This window comes from Pinus tabuliformis, chromosome 5_2 (genome assembly GCF_031772625.1).
Source record: "Pinus tabuliformis cultivar Carrire ecotype Pingquan chromosome 5_2, CPIR1, whole genome shotgun sequence".
Taxonomy (NCBI): Eukaryota; Viridiplantae; Streptophyta; class Pinopsida; order Pinales; family Pinaceae; genus Pinus; species Pinus tabuliformis.
In genome coordinates, this window is record NC_142306.1 from 160,029,649 (window position 1) to 160,039,793 (window position 10,145).

The 10,145-nt window shown below is 33.5% G+C and overlaps 1 pseudogene across 1 annotated transcript; it reads left to right on the forward strand.

Moving 5' to 3' along the window:
- The first annotated feature begins 5,816 nt into the window (after positions 1 to 5,816).
- On the forward strand, positions 5,817 to 8,460 carry LOC149158016 (leucoanthocyanidin reductase-like; annotated as a pseudogene). The gene is made up of 5 exons (XR_016262021.1): positions 5,817 to 5,965; positions 6,987 to 7,124; positions 7,271 to 7,508; positions 7,616 to 7,819; positions 8,016 to 8,460. The product of XR_016262021.1 is annotated as a leucoanthocyanidin reductase-like (transcript).
- Positions 8,461 to 10,145: the final 1,685 nt, after the last annotated feature.

The following is a 10,145-nucleotide window of genomic DNA, read 5'->3' on the forward strand; positions in this document are numbered from 1 at the left end:
TTATAGAATAATCCTTTTGTTAAAGAAGGAATTATGAGTCTTTAAGTCAGTGGTCTAAACACCCATACAACATTAGATGTTCATATATTTTCTTTGAAACTTTTGGAAGGGGAAAGCAAATGGAGTACTCTTAGAATTACTAAACATGTAGAGCTAATGACACGTGCTACAAAGGATATAATTATATTAGTGATCAAAAACATGTATTTTGTTGCCACACATGATTTACCTTTAGAAGTATTCAATAGGTATAAAAACACCCCTCATATGTTTCTTAGAAAGGAATACTTAGCATATACAAATAAAACATATGGAAAATAATTTCTACAAGCTATTATCAGAAGGTAGAAGTTGAGGGAGAAGGGAGCGGGGAGGCTAGAACCGTAGTCGCCCTGGCTCCCTAGTTTGTGCCGTCTCGTTCCAGGTAGTTAGGGGTTTCTTCCTTGTTCCTTAGAGGGTATTTTTAGGTTTTTGTAAGTTCTCTTTTGTGTGGTATTTCGCATTGTGCTTCCCGTTGTGGTTTGGATGTTGTTGTTCCTTCCCGCCATCGTCATCTGTTCTTGCACTATCGCTCTACTTTTTTGGGTCCTAGAAGTCTTTCTTACCACTTGTTCGGCTTCATTGTTTGTCTTTGTTTCCCGTTGGTTTTGTTGTCGCCGCCCTGATTGTGGGTGTGTTTTTTTGGCACCTCTGTCGATTTTCCTCTAAGCTTTGTGGCTTGTTTTATTTCATCCCATCATTGGGCTTGGTTAATGTGTCATCGTTTTCCTTGTCACCGTTAGTCTTTTTTCTCAAGGGTGTTCGCGATGGTACCCTCTCTGGTGTTGCTGTGGGTTTTTGTGTGGGCTTTGTTACTCGTTTTCATTTGTGTGGAGGCCCGGTTCTAGGCGTTTATGACTTGTTTCCTTTCACTCATTCATATTCTTGGTTTTTTTCCCTGACTTTCAGTGCCCTTGGGGCTTTGTTACGCAGGCCTTGTGTCATTTTCCTTATTTTTTTCTTGTCGGGGTTTGTTGTCCAACTTTGCAATGTTGGGTGCCCATTTTTGGGCTTTGTAATGATGCTTTACAACGGGCCTACATGCCTTGGTTTTTTTCTGTTTGTAAGAATTGTTCCTAGCTTTGGATGGTGAATGTTGTCTGGAATGCATTGGGTGCATATGAAAAATGTAATTTTTTTCTTCGTTGATGAATAAAATTACATGTATTTTTCCGTGAAGAAAAATAAAAATAAACTACAAGCTATTATAGAGGTATATTGGACAAAGTTGAAAGATGATATTTTCGACAACCCATCTTACTTAATTTTATCTTATGAAAGTATTTATTGAACTATGGCACAACAATTAAACATTTATATTACATATTTAACAAATGAAGGAAGAGGTTAATGTGTTAAAAAAATGATATGTTTGCTTCAAATTAGGGATGGAACATCACAATCCTGTATGTTGTTGTGACATTTCTATTAGTAGAAATGGATATATCCTTTATGAAGTTAGTTGGACTTGGATTTGATGGATATTCATCAATGAGGAGTATTCATGAAGGTTTACCTACTATGCTCTGTTAGCATGCTTCTTATCTATTAGATGTCCATTGCATAGTTCATAGAGATTTGAGAAGCATTAACAACAAGTGATGCTTCAACTTATTTTGCAAAAATGTGAGCTATTGATAAGTTTGTAAACAAGGTTTATTCATGGCTTGGGAAATCTACTAAAATACAAGGATAATTGGAAGATCTAATGGAGTCATTTCAAATCACGATGTTAAAATTGTTACATACAAATTCATTATATTAGGTGGCTCTCAAGAGGAAAATTCATGGAAAAACTCGTTAAGTTCATGCTTTCTTTATTCAAGAGACTCAAAGTTAGCGGAAAATTGTATGAGCTAGCCACAATATTTCGAGTGCAATTTTTCATCCATTTACTTGGAAATGTTCTTCTTGAGTTAAATATGTTGAATCAAAAGTTCTAAGAGGATGACGTTCACATTATATCATTGAAATGAATTTGATATCACTATTAGCTTGCTTGATAAGTGATTTCTAAGAGGCATATTTAGGGCAATTACAATTCACATATCATATTTTTTAAGTAAAACACAACAAGGAACTCTTTTGTTTGCAAATTGCATAGGTATGGTATGTGTACATACATTGAGGTTTGAGAGTTTTCAAAGTCATAAAAAACAAGGACACTAGATTATTACATTATGTTGGGAAAAAATTTTGTAATGAAGGTGATTCACTCTCTAAATGTAAGGTTCACATCTTTACCTATATTTAATGTTGTTAAGTCTTTTAATTTGCATAAGTATTATAAAGATATGGATGATAAAGATTCCCAAACAAAAAGATGACTAGCATGTTTATAAGAGAAATTTAGTGTTGGGGACTCACCTATTGTGGATAATGCTAGATGTTTTGATGAAATGGATGAATTTATTTATACTATTTATAAATCATACCTAAAAAAAATAATGTTTGGAACATGTGAGGTATAAGGAGGTGAACATGAATGGTTTGAATAATCTCCATGTTTGATGCAAGTATGGAAAGCTATTATTGTTATTCCCTCTAGCACATCAATATGTGCAAGAGGATTCTCAAAACTAAATCAAATATAAATGATGATATATCAAAGACTTTGTTTAGAAACGTTCAATACGTTAATGTTTATCTCTCTCAATGTACCTCGGGCTCTAAACAAGGTACACAAAATTGCTATATATGATATATAAGAACATATGAAACTTGAAAGCCTCTTTGACTAGGAAAATAAATTCATGTTTCTAATGATCCAAGATTTGATAATTTTAAAAAAGGGAATGTGAACACTTTGCAAAGCCACTCCTCTTTTATTTAAGTTTTTGTCACTAAAAATACTGAGATTTAGTAGTTAATTTCTAAAAGTTTGTGGAACATATCTATAGTCCCAAATTTCACCTTCTTAAAATTACAAAATAGACTTTTGGAGAATAGATGAAATATGATGGATAAAACCACTCAAAAATACGTTGTTTTGGGAACAAAATGTACTATTTCATTTTGAAAAGAAATAGTACAATTTACGAAGTTTATCGTTATTTTAATATGCGTTTTAAATTTGACTAATTGTTTGATGTTAACTAGTGTGAAATAAAAAACAATAAGTGTTAAAATGCATTTCCTATGTTAGAAACATTCACTCTTATTTGTACTTATGCTTTGTCTTTAATTTATTTTTTATTTGGAAAAATCTATAGTGACACGACAATGCATTTCCTATATTAGAAACATTCACTCTTATTTGTATTTATGTTTTGTCTCTATAGTGACACCACTTGAAGGGAATATTTGTGCTCAACCAGAGAGTTGAGCTCGAGAGTGTCAAGAGAATTGAACCCATGAACTCTCAATAACAAAAGTATTTTAACAGAAAGGACTCAATGAATTGAGCTAACCCTCAAGGCTAAAAATATGTTATTTTTAACAAATTTTTAATAAATGTATTGCTAATATATTATTATCAATTAAAATATATACTTTTCCAAAATATTTTATTTTGAAATAAACACATAAATTATACTATTTAAAGTTCCAACCCTTCATATTTAATCATTGCATGGATTTTGAGGTGCCAAACTTTCAAATTTAATAACTGTGTTTATATGCCTGCCTATTTTGGAATAGGGCTTCCAAAATTTTAATTTAATGATCAATAATTATTAACCTTCATAGAATATTCTAAAATATTCTTAGTAGTATACCCAAATCAAAGACTGAGATTCATATGAACAAGTGTTATATGAATTAAGTTATGATTTTTTCAGCATGTGGTAGTAATAAGCCATGATATTTGTCCATGTATTGTAATAAAGTCTATTTACATATTAAAAATATCCATGATAAAATGGGGGCGAATATCCATGGTTAATAATCTTATTATATATATTTTTAAATGTATATATGTTTAATTTGTATAATAATTCAGGAATAATAATAATAAATATTTTAAATGAGGTTATATTTTAGTTAATTCTTATGATTTTTTAATTTTAGATACTTGAGATGTATGATAAAATGTTTATTATGATCGAGGAATCAAGAGTGAGTATATAGCCTTGCCCGAGAATAGACCTTGGGACTTGTGGGGACTAAACATCTACACCGCAGTGAGCCTAAGAATTTATTTTAATTGTAAATTTATACCATTCTTAAATGTCAATTCTTTAATCCTTCAAAATTAGTAATTGTAAATTTATATCATTCTAGGTGCCAACCTTTTATATTTAATTATTGCTTGAATTTTAAAATACTAATTCTTGGAATTTAAGTATTATATTAATTCTTAAATGATTTAAGATTATTATTATTATTATTATTCAGATCAGCCTCTCCTGCAGTTTAACAAGTAAATTATTGGAGAAATACTAATGTGATGACGAGGTGTAGAGATCTTTTTTTTTCAAAATTAAACAAAGGGATTCACAAATAGAAGCGTCAGGACCACAACTAGTCCATAGATAGTTAAAGCTTCCATAAAAGCTAACACGAAAACAAACCGATCCATAAAAGCTAACTACATATCCCTGAATAAATATTATCTAAATTTCAGAATGCATAGATTTCTATATAACATTGCTAGTAATATATTTTTTCCCAGAATTTAGCCATATGCAAGCTATATGCATTGCAGGATCCAAAATCGACCCACAACCATCTTTTTGATGTGGACTTGTTTGGTTCTTGAATTTTCTTCAATACAAAAATCAACGCCATGACTTGTGGATGAGAATTCACATGGGCATAACTTGTCCACGAGGAACATGAGTGGATCAACATCGGTTCGTGATCGTTGAAAACAAACCCTAACGCGTATGAAACCACGTGCTCTTGTGTACTTCTAAGCTCTGCGTGTCACAGGCTGCTCCCACTCATAGAACAACGGAAATGGTGAGAGCGTGCAGAATCAACCATGGATCTCCCTGAAGTTGAAAAAGAACAACCGTTCTTCTGCAAATCAGTTAATTAAGGGTGTTACTGACTTTTCCATTTTTTTGTTTTTTTCCAAAAGTTTACTGAGAGGAGTCTGTTTTGATTTATGATCTATCTATGTTTACTTACGGTAGTTTTTGCTAAATCACAGGTTCAAATGTTATGGGTGAGATTATAGGAAAGATTAAGGATGGAAATTATTTGGGAATTAAATATTTCCAAGGCGGATAGACAGTAGTTCTTGCTAAATCACAGTTCAAATGTTATAAAAAGGATTAAGGATGGAAATTACTTTGAGAAAAAATCAACAAAACATTACACAATCTGATAATAAGCATCTTATTATAGATAAATACTGATAATAAACCCAAAAAAACAAACCAATAATAATAAACATGTCATTAGGGATAAGCATCTCATTATAGATAAATACTGATAATAAACCAAAAAAACAAACCAATAATAATAAACATGTCATTAGGGTAAATTAGTCTTCTTCCATCCAATAAATAATAAATAGCGCTGGACTATGCTCAAACCTACTCAACCCCAAAAAAAAATTGGCCTGCCATTTTCCGCATTTGTCTGCGGATTACAGCCTGTCCAGGATCTGAATTCACGATTCAGTTCAAATTGTCAGCCAGGAAGAAACACGCGTATCATCAACGGCCCGAGGATTCTTCATATCCTCGGGAAAAGCGTTGGGCGGCATGCAAAAATGGTCAGGTTCATGGCTATAAAATTAACCTAACAGACTGAAAATTCTGAAAATAGGATCTTAATTGAAAAAGGTCTAGGTCTATTGTTCAACTGTAGCGAGCAGTACCACCTCCATGGCTAGCAGTCAAATACTGGTGATTGGAGGCACTGGTTACATAGGCCAGTTTATTGTTGCAGCAGCTGTAGCTCTAGCACTGCTTCTGATCCCGCCAGAGCTCAACGGATCCAACAATTGAAGGACTCCGGTGTTCACATTGTTCATGTATATTTTCCAATTTTGTAGCGTAAATTTATTTTAATTCTGAGTAACGTAGCTTGACTCTTCTGTGTTTTGATCCTTTATGATTATTTTTTATCCTGTCAAATTATCAAATAATTCAGGTTTTCACATTTTTTATATATTTTTTATAATTTTATTAAATTAACTTATAATATACTGTTCCGAAATTTTCATGATTTGAATACTCTTTTCTAAAGAATATCAAGTTAGTTGGGCCCAGAGGTGCTCCCAAGTAAAACTGTTAATTTCAGGATTTCAATAATGTTGGTTGTCATAAGAGATCCTCTCCAATAAAAATGTCAAATTTGTTGTGCCAAGCGTTACTCATATGTTAAAAAAAAATGTCAAATTTGTTGTGCCAAGAGTCACTCATATGTAAAAAAAAATGTCAAATTTGTTTTGCCAAGAGTGACTTATTAATATATAAAAAATGTTGTAATGTTATGTTATTTTAAACAATTTGATTTTGTCAAATTATATAAAAATTAAAATTGAATTAAAATAAAAATAATAAAATTTAACAAAATTAATAATAATTAAATTAACCTGGATCATCTTAATTCTGGATCTTTTTCAAGTTTTGCACTCAAAAAATAGACTTGCATTTTGAGAGATTTGATCATTCTCGGAACTTGATATATAGGGAATTAATTGAACCAAGAGGATCATTCTACAGCCCAGAATGATGTGTAACCCTGTCTGTCCATCATCAAAGTTGAAATTTTGCTCATGTCTGTCCGAAAAAAACAAAACAAAAATAAATAAATAACTATACAAAATATTTAAATAATGTCATCTCATAAAAAAAATTACACGTGAAGAAATTGGATCCCTCACAATTCATGTTAGATCTGTATTTAAGATGGATCTAAGCTGGTAGATAGAAGCAAGGTTAACTGTTTGACTTGACTTCTGTTCATCAAATTTCCAGAATATTTTAAAATCTGCAATTCAGTTATGCTCGAACAAACTATCATGTTGGTTTGATACGATGGTTGTTTAGGGCTCTGTGAGCGACCACAACTCCTTGGTGAATGCAATGAGGGGCATAGAAATTGTTATCTCTGTCATGGGGGGCTCAGAGGTGACAGACCAGCTCAAGAATGTGGATGCCATTAAAGAACTAGATGGAGCTGGTAAGGTTAGTATTCGTAGATAATTCTGAATTTGATTCTAAATTTTAGAATATTCCAAACATTTAATCATCATTATTTGTTTGGCTTTCCTCAAATAAGCAAATTTAAACTATTTGTGTTAACCTGATCATTATAAAGAGATGTGTTGCAGAGGTTTCTTCCTTCAGAATTTGGGCATGACATCGACAGAGCCGAGCCGGTGGAGCCTGGGCTCACCTTTTACAAGGAGAAGAGAAAAATTCGGCGGGCTGTGGAGGCAGCCAAAATTCCTTTTACCTATATCTGCTGCAACTCCATAGCTGGCTGGCCTTACTTTTATCACACTCATCCTTCTCAAATTCCTCCTCCCACACAACAGTTTGAAATCTATGGAGATGGGAATGTGAAAGGTAAAGCACCTCTGTTACTAAATCATAAAGTTATTTGGAAAAAAATTGGAAAAATATAAGGTGCAGTTATTAACCATAATTGGGATCCTGTATATACTCAAACACAGCTTACTTTGTGACTGGAGCTGACATTGGGAAATACACCATCAAGACCCTGGACGATGTGAGGACTCTGAACAAATGTGTCCACTTCCGGCCTTCCAAGAATTTCTTGACTATAAACGAGCTTGCAGGTATATGGGAGAAGAAGATCGGAAGGACATTGCCCAGAGTATACATCTCTGAACAAGATCTTTTGGATTTAGCTGAGGGTATGTGTATGTTGCATATAAAAACATATATAAAGAATTATTAGTTGATTTTAATTTTAGAATAGATTTTAGGAATATTTCGAAATTTCACCTTTCTCATCTCTTTCCGATTTTAAATATTTCCAAATTCTACACTCAATATAAAGATGAAAGATGAAACTAGCAACTCTTCACTCAAATTATTTGATAAATGCAGAGAACAGCATTCCAGAGAGCATTGTGGCTTCTCTCACACACGACATCTTCATAAAGGGATGCCAGTATAACTTTGAGATAGACGGACCTCATGATGTAGAGGTGTGCCAACTTTATCCAGAGATTCCTTACACCTCCATAGAAGATTTCTTCGATGACTACCTCCCTCTCCCTGTGTCTGTCTCTGAACTTGAAGAAAATCTTTTCCCTCTGCCTCTGACCTCTCAACTTGAAGAAAAAGAAAAGGAGGCAGTTCAGTTGGTTGCCTGCCAGCCATGTCAATAGCCACCAAAAAGTTAAGACATGGGCATATGTGAAGCTCCTTCACGTCATAACTTCGATTCATCTCATAAACTTGATCTATATTATGTATTACTATATGAGCAATAATTCAAGAATGAGGATGTGAACATAGTTGAAGGATGAAGAGGTGAAATCACCATGGTTTGCGGAATGTGATCTTTAAATTTGATTTTTAAAAATGGCTTTTAATTAAGTTTTATTTATTTTTAATCAGAAGTAATCCATGTTTTTGGGTCCAGAAATAATTTTTATTTTAAAAAAATATTATAAATTTATTTTAATTTAAGATTTATTTTAACTATTATATAAATTTAATGAAAGATTTGTACTTTTAAAAGATTGATTTGATGTTAAGATAAATCTACTTTGATTATATGCTCACATCCAAATTATAGATCATCATCTACATATATTTGTATATGTTTTAAATCAATTTGATCATTTGTAATTTACTAAACACTATTAAAAAAGATAATTCAAAAGTTACAAAAAGATTGAAGTTAACAATAATAAAGTAATAATGTTAAATGATAAAAAAGATAAATAGTAAAATAGTAATTAGTATCCCTAAATAGATTAAGTAGTCACCAATCTCAATATGTCTTTATTCTCTTTCTTTTACTCATGAGTATTAAGATGTTGATTTAAAAGACTACTCAAACATTAACTTGAAATTATATAATATTGAATCGAAGTTCAAACTCTACTTTTCTTACTTTCCAATATAATAGTTTCTTTCTTTAACCTCGTATATTCTCCATAATTCAAACTTTGTCTATATATCTTAACATACTCTATAAAATCAATATATACCATATGGATTTTCTTGATATCGTGTCTTTTGGAGTGAATCAATTTTCATTGTTTTGTACTATATCATAATTAAAATCATATTCTTTTTATATTATATTATCATTGAGAATGATTAATATCACATTATTCATTTCCATAATTGGAACATATCAATAATAAAACCCCTTGCCTTCTCAATTTTGAATTTGAAATTTCTTTTCATTTTAATAACTTATTAAAACATAATTATATATCTTATTTTTTTCTCTTTATATCAAACTATCATTTCAATAATATATTAATTAATAATATATAAATTTCCAAACCTCTTTAGATTTCAAACAATATAAAAATGAAAAATATGATACGATAGTGTGTTGATAAAAAAGTATAAGATGTTCTAATTTAAAAAATAGAAAAAATAGCTTACGAGGTGTAGAGCAGATGGTGACATGGTGTTCCTTAAGGCATTTAGTGGTGTAAATGTTACTAGTTCAAAACTCTGTGGGCAAAAATCTAGCCATGCTAAGTGTAACGCCCTGGCGACTTGGGCAGAGGCGCACCTTCACTTGGCGGGCGACCCGGGTGGGCGACCCGTGGGCGACCCGCACACGACGGGCGGGCGACCCATGGGCAAACCGCGGGCGACCCGTGCACGACGGGCGGGCGCCCCGGGCGCCACGACCCGTGCACGGCGAGCGATGGACAGTTTGGCGAGCTGCGACATCCGGCGGACAAGGGCGAGCTGCGGACGAGCTGCAGCAAGTTAGGACGCGGGTGCAGCTACCCGACTCGGCGAACAGGTTGACAGTTGAGGCTCGGGCGAGCTGAAACGGAAGGGCGACCCGAGGGCGACCCGCGCCCGATGGGCGGGCGACCCATGGGCGGCCCACGCCCGATGGGCGGACCACCGAACAACGAACATGGCGACAGCACGATATGGACGCGAGTGGGTTCGACGAGGGCGTGGCACGGTTGGACAGCGTAGATGTGTGCGAAGGGACGGCGACCCGGGCGGGCGACCCTCCATACGGCG